Raw genomic sequence first — 13378 nt, forward strand, 5'->3', positions numbered from 1 at the left:
AAAATTCTGATGTAGTAATATAGTTAGTACTCTCACATGACAAATAAGAGAAGAAAAATCAATTCCCACCCTAAGAAAGAAAGAGTAGTCCTGCAGGGGCGATATACCAACTGAATGAACAATTTCAAATTTGGGCAATAGACTTTTTGGAAGAACAAATTTATATCCTTTGTGAAAATGCAGGGCTCAGAGTTTCTTCAAATAGTTTCACAGGCAAAAATCAGTAAATTTCTTTGGACAGGGGAAAAAGAAATAGGAAAAGCAATCAAAGGCAAAGCTGTGCCTGAATCTTTTATATTCCCCCTTCCCTAAGGCTTCCCAGAGCCCATATGACAGTTATTTTCCTCCTCCATCCTCTCCAAATCAGGAACCCTTCTCCATTTTCTTGGTAATCAGACAACAAAAAGGTATTTTTCAGCTTGCCCCCCAATATTTTTCAAAAGGAAGTAGAGATTACCTCCCAGCATTGAAGGAAAACCCCACTGTGGCCTATATTATTCTCTGATTATAAGAAAAACTACTTGACGAAATATAAAAAGCAACTATCTGAAGACTCTAAAAAGTAAAAAAAGAAAAAAAAAATGCTTGATACTGTGTAGGTACGTGAGTTGTATTGTCATGCTATTATACTAGGTCTTAGTCCTGTGAATTCTGGCTGCATTGAGATCTACTGGAGCTTGTTGCCAGAACTATGAGTGAGCTGACAGCACTGTTTGGTCTCAGTGACAGTATATAGTACCCTCACACTGTGCGGCCCGGAGGGCTTGGTCAGGTGTGACATCCACCCACACGGTGCCCTAGAATGTAGTATGTGGAACATTTCCCTTCATTTGTACCTGCACATTTCTCACTTTCATTTCATAGCCTATGATATGCTGCTTTTTAAAATAAAGAGATATTTGCAAATTGTATTTTCAACACAGGCTGTCTTAAATCAAATTTTGAGGAAATTTTTTTTTATTTAGGCCATAACATTCTTATGACTTTTGGTCAATACATGTTCTAAAATCTTTTCAAAAAATGAGTATGTTTATCAGGATGGAATTTATATGACATGTGAACCATTCACTAGCTTACACAGTCAATAAACTTTCTATGGAAGGATAACATGTATATTAACACCTTAAATTTCTAGAAAAATGTACTGGTTTTTTTTTTGAAATTTTGTTGCATGAGGCTTTAAGATCATGTGAAATAGGCTTCGTTGAATCCAGTCATCTCTTTCAACATACACAAATCCTTCTCCCATCTCTAGTCATGTAGAAACTTTCCCTCATACTCTGTCTTCTTTAGGGGACATCATCATCAACCTTCCTTATACTCCATTCTGCTATTCATTACTGGAGCACCCTGAAGTGCTCCTTTTGTAAAACACCTCTTTGTTATAATTACGTTTAAATGTATATATTCCCATTTTACACTAAATTCTATAAAGGCATCAAATATGTTTGTTTTGTTTACCCTTATTTTTTGTTATCTAGCATAGTGTCTGGTATATAGGAGGAAATCAATAAATATGCTTCAATGGATGAAAAACTAAATGTGCTATTGCCACCAAGGAAAAACTGCCTCCAAATTACATGCATCATGAAGTAAAAATATCCAATAAGATGAAGAGATTGGTCACATCTCTTGAGGTAACAGCAATAGTTTTCATAAGATATATTTTCTAGAAAAGTATTTTCAACAAAAATGAATGTAATCATCTTCATTTTTATTAATGAATACATGATATTATATCACCATTTTTTTTGAGTTTTTGAGTTAAAAAATATTTTATGGCCATACTGCCCAGAGTAATTTATAGATTCAATGCTATCTCCATCAAGTTGTCATTGACTTTCTTCAAAGGATTAGAAAAAAGTACTTTAAATTTAATATGGAACTAAAACAGAGCCCATATAGCCAAGACAATCCTAAGAAAAAAGATGAAAGCTGAAGGCATCACACTACCTGACTTCAAACTATGCTACAAGGCTACAGTAACCAAAACAGCATAGTACTGATACCAAAACAGATATAGAGACCAACAGAAGAGAAAAGAGACCTCAGAAATAACACCACTTATCTACAACCATCTGATCTTCTACAAACCTGACAAAAACAAGCAATGGGAAAAAAAATCCCTATTTAATAAATGGTGCTGGGAAAACTGACTAGTCATATGCAGAAAACTAAAACTGGACCCCTCCCTTACACCTTATACAAAAATTAACTCAATATACAAAAATTAACTCAATGAATTAAAGACTTAAATGTAAAACCCAAAACCATAAAAACCCTAGAAGGAAACTTAGGCAATACCATTCAGAACATAGACATGGGCAAAGACTTCATGGCTAAAACACCAAAAGCAATGGCAACAAAAGCCAAAATTGACAAATGGGATCATATTAAACTAAAGAGCTTCTGCACAGCAAAGAAAGTATCATCAGAGTGAACAGGCAACCTACAGAATGGGAGAAAAGTTTTGCAATCTACCCATCTGACAAAAGTCTAATATCCAAGGAACTTAAACAAATTTACAAGAAAAAAAGAACCCTATCAAAAAGTGGGCAAAGGATATGAACAGACACTTCTCAAAAGAAAACATTTATGCAGCCAACAAACATAGGAAAAAAAGCTCATCATCACTGATCATTAGAGAAATGCAAATCAAAACCACAATGAGATACCATCTCATACCAGTCAGAATGGCAATTATTAAAAAGTCAGGAAATAATCGATGCTGACAAAGCTGTGGAGAAATAGGAACACTCTTTTACTGTTGGTGGGAGTATAAATTAGTTCAACCATTGTGGAAGACAGTATAGCAATTCCTCAAGGATCCAGAACCAGAAATACCATTTGACCCAGCAATCCCATTACTGGGTATATACCCAAAGGACTATAAATCATTCTACTATAAAGACACATGCACACATATGTTTATTGCAGCACTATTAACAATTGCAAAGACTTGGAACTGACCCAAATGCCCATCAATGATAGACTGGATAAAGAAAATGTGGTACATATACACCATGGAATACTATGCAGCCACAAACAAGAATGAGATAATGTCCTTTGTAGGGACGTGGATGAAGCTGGAAACCATCATTCTCAGCAAACTAACACAGGAACAGAAAACCAAACAGTGCATGTTCTCACTTGTAAGTGGGAATTTAGCAATAAGAACACATGGACACAGGAAGGGGAACAACACACACCGGGGCCTGTCAGGAGGTGGAGGTCAAGGGGAGGAAGAGCATTAGGACCAATACCTAAATTCATGTGGGGCTTAAAACCTAGATGATGGGTTGATAGGTGCAGCAAACCATCATGGCACAGTAGTTTTTTCTACTTCTGTGAAGAAAGCCAGAAGTAGCTTGATGGGAATAGCATTGAATCTACAAATTACTTTGGGCAGTATGGCCATTTTCACAATATTGATTCTTCCTATCCATGAGCATGAAATGTTTTTCCATTTGTTTGTGTTCTCTCTTATTTCCTTGAGCAGTAGTTTCATGTCCCTTGTAAGTTGTATTCCTAGGTATTTTATTCTGTTTGTAGCAATTGTGAATGGGAGTTCATTCATGATTTGGCTATTTGTCTATTGTTGGTGTAAAGGAATGCTTGTGATTTTTGCACATTGATTTTATATCCTGAGACTTTGCTGAAGTTACTTATCAGCTTAAGGAGTTTTGGGGCTCAGATGATGGGGTTTTCTAAATATAGAATCACGTCATCTGCCAACAGAGACAATTTGACTTCCTCTCTTTCTATTTGAATATGCTTTATTTCTTTCTCTTGACTGATTGCCCTGGCCAGAACTTCTGACAGTATGTTGAATAAGAGGGGTGAGAGAGGAAATCCTTGTCTTGTCCCAGTTTTCAAAGGGAGTGCTTCCAGCTTTTGCCCATTCAGTATGATATTGGATGTAGGTTTGTCACAAATAGCTCTTATCATTTTGAGAAATGTTCCATCAATACCTAGTTTACTGAGAGTTTTTAACATAAAATATCTATTTGATTCTTTTTTATATATATCAATTCTTTAATGAGTTCTTCCATCTCTCTCTCTTTTTTTTTTTTTTTTTTTTTTTTTTTTTTTTGAGACAGGGTCTCGCTCTGTGCTAGAGTGCAGTGGCATGACCTTGGCTTACTGCAACCTCCGCCTCCTGGGTTCAAGTGATTCTCCTGCCTCAGCCTCCCAAGTAGCTGGGACTACAGGTGCGTGCCACCACGCTCAGCTAATTTTTTTTGTTTTTTTAGTAGAGACGGGGTTTCACCATGTTGGCCAGGATGGTCTTGATCCCTTGACCTCATGATCCGCCCACCTTGGTATCCCAAAGTGCTGGGATTACAGGTGTGAGCCACCGCGCCCGGCCCTTCCATCTCTTCAACTATTTTGCCCATCTTTCCCCCTATCTTGGCGGCATATGACAAAGTCCTTCTTCTAATTCCAATATCTAAATCACCTGTGCATCTCTTTCTGTTGTTGTGTGTTGATTTTTATTGTTGTTTTTTAGTCTTAGCTTTTAGGCTGTAGTCCTGTATCTTGGCATGCCTAGGAATATTTTATTAAATGTTAGGTATTATCTTTAAAAAGAGAGAGAGAGAGAGACAGTCTACATGAATTATTTTCCTTTCCTCTACTAGAGACTGAGTTGAATCAGAACTGGTTGGCAATTCTGATAAGGCTTCATTTTCCTTTAGTTCACCTCTGCTCTTAAGGTGTGAGCTTTCCAGGTTTCAGACTTGAGATTAGTGCATTTACCAGGGCTGTTTCACCTGATAGTTCCCAAACTCGAATCTTTCCACATCAACGCCTTATAGCTGCTAACATAACTTGCTTTGTTTTTCAGAGGATTTCTGCTTGGCTTCGTGGCCTCCTGCCTCTTGTAGTTTCAAAATTCAACAAATATATTAAAAGAGAAATGAGCCTTTATCAGGCTCAGTTCTCCACACCTCCCTTCTCTTTGGGATCTTGGACCCCAAAGTCTCCAATTTTGCCTCTCCAGCCCCACAAGATTTGCCGAAACTCTACTGGTTACTTCAACCCTCAGCACAGTCCCTCTACCTAGGAAAATCATGAGTTCTCAGCCTCTTGCCCTGTACCCCCCATAAGCAAATGTCCCCAGAAAGCAAATGTCGCTGCAAAAGGTTAGATCACCTGTCCGCAGTTCCCCTCTCTCCACAATCTTGGCTCTTGTAGACCTAGTTACTTTAACAGCTCTCTAGTGTCTTTAAACAGATTTTTAAATTACCACTTTTAATTATCCTCAGTGATAGCAATGATCTGCAATAAGCTGCTCCGCCAAAACTACCACCAGAAATCTTTCTTGAATTTTTCCCACTATATATTTAATTCATTACAAAGACAAAAATAGATGAGTTTAAAACATTTTTAAACAAATAATAAATGATGTATAATGAAAAATAAGATGTAAAAGACTTCTATCAATTAATTTTTACATTGTTTATATGTATTTTTGATTACTAAGTTCTATCAAGTTCTGTTTGTTATATTTATCAAAACTGTCAGCAATTACAGTTGTTACTCAGAACCACAAAGCCGCAGGGAGTTGTTTTTCCTTCCTATTGCACTAGTCTTTGCAACTGAAAAGTGTGGATTTTCTTAATTTTCTACCTTTTGGAATAATTCCACGAGACTCTTTATATCTGCTTTTTCTTGGCTCCTTTAGATCTCTCTAATTTTGTGATACTTTATTCATTGATTTCATTACGTGAATAATTTTGTTTGAATTTGAATGGTTTTCACTGAAATTGCATCAATGTCCTTTTTCAGTTTACAAGTAAAAGAATAATTGATTATTGAAGCAATAAAATAATGAAATACCACATGTACCATTATGAGTTCATAAAAAATAGGTATTTCTTTAGGTACTTATTACATTAGTAGGTACTTATTTTGAAGTACATGGCATTATTCTGCTTACATGGTTTATGCTGTGCAATAAACATAAGTGCAGTCTATTTAAATTCTTCACTGACAATTTAATGTAGAAATTGAGCTTGAATAGAACTTTACAAATAATAATGTTACTTTCTTTTTAATATTGCCTTTTGGGCAATAATAACTAACACTTTTGCTTATAATAATCATTTGCAAACCAATAACAGTTTAAATATTAAGAATTGACATATATTGTTGGTTAATAATTAACTCAAAACTCACATGACATTCTTCAGAACATAATTAGATTAATATGCTGAAAAGATTCACATAGAAGCTAATTATTTTTCTTTATCGCCCATTTAATATGCATGAGCTTAAAGATACGGGTAGAAAAAGTCATCAAGAAAAGAAAGCAACAGCTCTTAGCCTCATGTAACTTCTCGTTTACAGAACCATAAATACCAATATAAATGGACTTTTTCCCCTTTGAAGAACTTTCCAACCCCTAAGACCATCCCTATCTCCCCTAACAAACACACAAACACATACACTTTTGGGAGAAGCAGTACCAACTAACAATTTATACTAGACTGGCTAAAACCGTGACAAACTTAAGTGTTTTCTTAAATTATTGAAAGAAATCAGAGAAAACTGGTATATTTTCCAAGTAATATTTCTCCCTGGTTTTTCATTTACCTGAGTCTTTGGGAAGATGAACAGAAATTTTTTTTTCAAAAAGGCTGTGGAAAGACTTATACATTTTTAAAATGGCTCGTGCTTATACTCAAGTGAAGTATTAGTTGGGGGACAGTACTGTCCTTCATTCAACCAAAGAATTCTCAGGTTACAAGAGATCTTATGAGTCATCTATTCTAATCACCCATCTGAGGCTGAAATGCTCTCCTCAGCTTGTTCAACATGTTACCCAGCTGTCGCTTCCAGTGAGTAGAAATGTTTGTCTCCCAAAGCAGTTTAGGACATCCTTAGATCATAATCTGAAATGTCCAGGAAAATTTTAACTGGCCTTCACTAAAACCCTTCCAATAATATAAAATAAGACTCTCCCATATGCAGTATTTTAGTTAATTGAAGACCTCCATACTATCAGACCTAAGCTTTCTCCTCCCCAACTAATTACCCATTTGACATAGTTTTAAGTTTTTCCTCAAATAAATATTTAAGTGTCACTGGATTGGAAAGTACTATGTTTGGAGCAGAGAGATAGTCAAATAATTTTTCAACATACTTCCTACAAAAAGAACTTTGAGGAAGCCTCTGTAGAGGAAAATAAGTCTTGATGAGAGTATTAGTCAGGGTACTCCAGAGGGACAGAACTAATACGATATATGTATATAAGAAGGGGAGTTTATTAAGAAGTACTGACTCACACGATCACAAGGTGAAGTCCCACAAGAGGCCATCTGCAAGTTGAGGAGCAAGGAAGCCAGTTTGAGTCCTATTTGCAATCCCACCATCCAGATACATTCACTGTTGACAATCTGGATCTATTCTTTAATTCTTCCTGATCTTATTTTAATGCTTACACAAACACATACAGTATGACATTTAAATATACCAAGTTATAACATAAATATGCCTAATGAGTTTTAAAAAAAAACCTTACTGATGAACTCAAAATTCAAGATTCTTAAGCCTTCATACATCATTCAACTCATCATTCTTGCTCCAACATTTTTTTTTCCTGCTAGTATCTTAGAAAGACTTGAAATTAGTATGGATTGTTTTATATTTGGGGAAAATATGTAAGTAGTGAGTACTTTATCTTAGGGTTATTTGGAGTTTTCAAAGTGAAATTTTGTCAACTATCATGTTGGACTAAATAACTCTGTAAGAAGCAGGGTGCCAAGCAGTTAATATAAAGAATTTAATTTGTTTACTTCTTCTGAGTTTTGCCATTGAGCTTTCTGTGGGAAAGCTCTCCCTAAAAACAAACTTTATTGGCTCTAATTAAGAATGCATCCAGTAGTGTTCTCTCAGGCTTTGGATGCCTGCTGGCTTAATTTTTAAGCTTCTCCATTCTCGATAAAAGTGCTGAATTGAATTTAAAAGTCTATTCCTACAGAATTACCCCTTAGTGTGCACACGACTCACACTTTTACAGAAAAGATTAAAATACTATTTACTACACATGGCAGACACTGTTTTTAAAAGATGAATGGAAAATGAGTCTATAGTTTAACAATAATTTTGAAATGAAAGGTTGTTTCAAACATATGATTTTTGTTTTCTGGTTTGTTGTTACCCAAAACCAAGATAGACATTATCAATGAAGCCACAGAATTTAAGAAAATAACTGTTATAAGTCAGTAGACTCATATATTTTAATTTCAAAGGACAAAAAAGTTACAGTAATTTCTTTCTAGCCTAAGTGTATATGACAAACACTGGATTTTCTCATTAGGTAGACCTGGCTACAATACCTTTGATTAGACATGAGTACTTTTCCTTTATCAATTCTTTTAATTGACTATTGACAAGATGGCAACCTTTGCTCCCCTTGGTGACTGATCTTCAATGGACTGTTTTTGTTTTTTTGGAACCTATTCAATATCATGCTAACTGATTATGTTCTTTCTACAATAGAAGAAATTTGTTTGCCAAATTATATATTTAATTATTCGTTACATGTATATTGTCTCCTATTATGTGTCAGTTACCATGCTACACTATGAGGATATAAGAGCTAAAAGTCCAATCGAAGAAAACTTACTCATAAAAATAATTGAGAAAACAGACTGGCAGATCCACAAAGAAATGAAAACTATGTACACTATGTACGATAAGGTACAAATGATCCCAAAACTAACATTGCTTGGGAGAATCTTATTAGACTTAGAGAAGGAGGTATTTCCTTTTTAGTTTTAATGTCTTCTATTTATCTGTCATTGATTTAGTAACCTACTTATATGAATAAGAGTTATAGGGACAAGGAAAATATTTTTAAGGTTTTTTAAAAAGGCATACAGTGAAAAGTAAGATTCCTTCAACCCTTCTCTGATGACTTCCCAGTTCCCCTCATCAAAGGCTGGTAGGAGTATAGTGAAAAAGCTACACATAAGCATACAAACACACATGGGTGTACATACATACAGCCCTTTTTCCTTTTTTACACAAATGACAGTGTTGGTGTTTCTTGACATGAGTCTGAAAGGTGAAAGAAGAACGGGTTTGGCAGTGGAAAAAGTCTTCTGGGACTTCAAGGACAGAATATGCATTTTGCTAATATATGAGAAGAAAGGAATTATGAAAAGATTAATGTAAAATTTTGTTAAATGTAATATTGTTCTCCTTCAACTAGATTGAAATATTTATTTGGCAAGATTACAGTGATCCCTGTTGGGCCATAAAGTGATATGATTTCTACAAAATTACTGTCTGTTATGTTGAGAATAAGCAGTAATGAAGGTAAAAGTGAGAAGGGGAAGAACATTGAAGATTCTATGTGAGGACATAGGATCTTTGCAGTAGTCCAGGAGACAAATGATGGTGTCTCTCAGCAGTGCTGGATGCTAGCAGTGGTGACAGCTACAAAGGGTCAGATTTAAGATATAATTTGAAAGTTGAACCAACAGGATTTACCAACAGAGTATGAGAATGTGGTTTGTGAAGAAAAGAAGGAAATTAAGCATGACTCCTAGGTCTAGGACCTAGGCAACTGGAGAGATGTAGCCATTTCCTAAGCAGGGAAAAAACGCAGGAAGCATGTGTGTGGGGTTGGGGGGGCAGGGTTTGCGCATGCATGTTTGTGTGTTGTGTGTGCATGGGCACATGTATGCACAAAAGTTAAAGTGAAGAAAAAGTAAAGATGCTGTTAGGCTATGGTAAGTTTCAGCTGCATTTAGTGAAGTTGTCATTAGGCAGTTGTATGTAGAGTGTGATCAGTGGAGAGTCTAAGCTTAAGATATATAGAGGGTATTAAAGTCTTGGAACTAAGGCCGGGCATGGTGCCTCATGCCTGTAATCCCAGCACTTTGGAAGGCCGAGGTGGGCCGATCACTTGAGATCAGGAGTTGGACACCAGCCTGGCCAATATGGTAAAACCCTATCTTTAATAAAAATACAAAAGTTAGCTGGTCATGGTGGTGAGTGTCTGTAATCCCAGCCACTCAGGAGGCTGAGGCAGGAGAATTGCTTGAACCTGGGAGGCGGAGCTTGCAGTGAGCCGAGATCATGCCACTGTACTCCAGCCTGGATGACACAGTGAGACTCCCTCTGTCTCAAAAAAAAAAAAAGTCTTGGAACTAGATGAGAACAGCCACGATGTCAGTGTGATCTTAGAAATATGAGAGCCAAGAGCTGAACCCCAAGGCATAGTAACACTTAAAGACCAAAAAGCTGGGATAAGGAGCCAGAAAAGGTGAGTAGGCAGGAAGAGCCAATAAGTACGGTGCTTATGAACCTGAGAGAAGAAAATATTGCAAAGAAAAGAGGATAGTAAACTGGGCAAAATTTTTCTAAGGAGCTCAGCAAGATAAGGAAGTCATCAATGAATCTGGCAACATGGAGATTCTTGGTGACCTTGAAAAGTCAGTGAGTAAGGAAGCACAGGAGATGAAATTCTAATTGGATGGCCTGTGGAGATGAAAAGATGTGAGGACATAAAGACATAAATGAGATATTTTGCTTTAAAGGGGAGCATAGAAATAGGGTGAAAGGAAAAATGTGAGTCAAGACAGGGATTTTATCTTAGGATGGGAAATATTTATTTTAATATTACTGCTTATGTAATTAAGGTGAGAAATATAACAGCTGATTGGAATAATCCAGTGGTAATTGGGCACATGTGGAATACTGAAGACATGCAACAATTTTAAGAATCATTTCCCGAGTAGATGAGAGAAAAAATGATCTAGTGGCAACTGAAGATGCTGTCCTTTGTTAGCAACAGGAACAATTCATCCAATGGAGAAGCCAGAGTATTTGATAGACAAGTTACATAAATGATAAAGTTGCCAAAAATAATAACAGAGGCTGGGCACGGTGGCTCAAGCCTATAATCCCAGCACTTTGGGAGGCTGAGGCGGGGGTATCACGAGGTCAAGACATCGAGACCATCCTGGTTAACACAATGAAACCCCATCTCTACTAAAAATGCAAAAAAAATTAGCCAGGCATGGTGACAGGTGCCTGTTGTCCCAGCTACTTGGGAGGCTGAGGCAGGAGAATGGCATGAACCCAGGAGGCACAGCTTGCAGTGAGCCAAGATCACACCACTGCACTCCAGCCTCCTGGGCAACAGAGCGAGACTCCATCTCAAAATAAAAAAACAAAACAAAAAAACAGAACTAGTGGTAAAAGGAAGATAGTGCTACATCTTCAATGAATGAGGAGTGACGAAGAGGTTGAAAGATGATTACAATGAGGAAGATTTACAGAGTGTATATTCTAATGGGTTATTTAAAGGAGATGCTTTTTGACAAAGGAAGACAGGGAAATGTATTGGAAGTAGGAATAGGGGTAAACAGGACACTTTATTCTCCTTTATATTATTTATATACATACTATATACATATAGGACAAAAAATAACCATCCCTTGGGAAAGAAGTAGGGTCCTTAGTGTGAGCCAGGTTTATAGTTAGAATTAGATGAAGGGAACCTTTGGAGAAGAGTTGAGGATGTGGACAGTTTTGCTTGTGACAATGTAAGAGTTCAAGAGAGCAAGTGGAAGGGCTGCAGTGAGTTTGGAGTGGTATAAGGTAGAGTGCCATTGGCAAATTTGGAATACCATGTAGGTTTTATGTTTTGGAAAATAAGAGATGACCAGGGAGTCTTGACCTTTTGATGTTGAATGAGGTAAACAGGAATTTAAGGCATGGTTAAGATTAGGTCTGATGGTCTCCAAGGGGAAAGTGGAAAGTTGGTTCTAGCAATACAGTAGTGTTCTTCTTAGGAACAGTGTGCCATAGTCGGTAGTGAAGTGATGGATGGTCATGGTGTGGTAGCATAGGAGTGCTCTGTGTTGATATCCTTGCAAAACAGAACGTTGTGTTTAGCTGACAGCCTCCCACTGCCTCACCTTAGCAAAATCCACTACTGTGCTCACCCCAAGGCCACATTCTTCCTGGTCTACTCCCAGCCAGACTGAGCATGGGAGAGTACTAAAAACAGGCCATTCCTGCCCAAAGTAAGACTCCTCTTTGCTCTCGGCCTCCCTATTGGCCCAGTCAAGCCTTTCTTAGGGCTGCCCTATAAGCTGAGGCTCTTCCTACCAAATGCTCTTTCCATCTCCCCCTCTTTTCACAGATGTCAAAAGTATTTCTAGGTCAGAGGTTTTTCTTACCTATAGCTGCCCCCTTTCCCTATTACCTTCCATAGGTACTTCCCATAATAAATATCTTACACTTCTAACTCTGTCTTGGCATCTGCTTCCAAAAGGACATGAACTAACACACTTGTGGACCAAAGGAGAGGCTGTAGAGCTGGTGGTAAAGTGTGGTGGATTTTTCTAGGAAACACAGAACTCCAAGGGCTTCTTTTGGCTCTCATAGACATGTTATGATCGGGGATGAACTAGTTTACCAGGAATAATGGATTTTCTGTAATCCTGCTATAGATGGCATCACAGCCAGGATAAGGCATAACTGTTCTATTACTATGCATATTATTATCCTCCTTGTATGCCCAGTTAGAAATGCTATAAAGTAGCAATCAAGACAGTCAGGAAAAATGTTTTGAGGGCTTACTACTCTGTATCAGTCATTTGTCTGGTGACTTTCTCATTCATTCAGAGTACTTTTACAGTACTCTGAGTACTGTATCAAGGTTCACAGGACACCAACTTGAGACAAAATCAGGGCTGACACTTACTTTTAAAAAATAATTTACATCTTGCCTTATAGCAAGGTGCTTATAGCACCACTGTGTCTGTCTTAAACATGTTCACAGTCTGTCACCTGATATAAATTCTTCTTACTGTCTTGCTGACTGGATGTTTCCTGCTTCTCCCAGCTGCATCTCAATTTTCCTCCTTGAATGGAGCTAACAATGGGTCTCTTTCTTGCTATTGCATGTTGCGAACGTTTCAAAACTGGTAACATACCTCCAGGACACTAGAACACATGAAAACCGGCGCCCTCATGAAAGGAACTGCTTGTGTTGCCTACTTCAGGAGTTCTTGCCTAACAGGTATTTCTGCAGTTTCCCAGTAGACTGCCCAGCCTGAGTGAAGCTAAGAAAATGTGAGCCCTCAACTCATAAGACACAGCACTGTGGGGTTCAGGTTCCTTTGAACTATTGGATGACTTATTTGATGTTTTTTTTCCTGCCCTTTTCTGGAATGACGGCTGCTTAAAATCTCAAACGTCCTACACCTTTTTATTCTTATCCTTAGTGAAAGGCTTAATTAGGAGCAAAATGTGTTTTTGCATCATAAACACATTTTAGAAGTTAACAGGAGTCCCTGGCCCCTGCTAAATGCTAGCCAAATGTGTTAAAATCAGTAGTTTGATGTTGCCA

This window comes from Macaca thibetana, chromosome 15 (assembly GCF_024542745.1).
Source record: "Macaca thibetana thibetana isolate TM-01 chromosome 15, ASM2454274v1, whole genome shotgun sequence".
In the NCBI taxonomy this organism is placed as follows: domain Eukaryota; kingdom Metazoa; phylum Chordata; class Mammalia; order Primates; family Cercopithecidae; genus Macaca; species Macaca thibetana.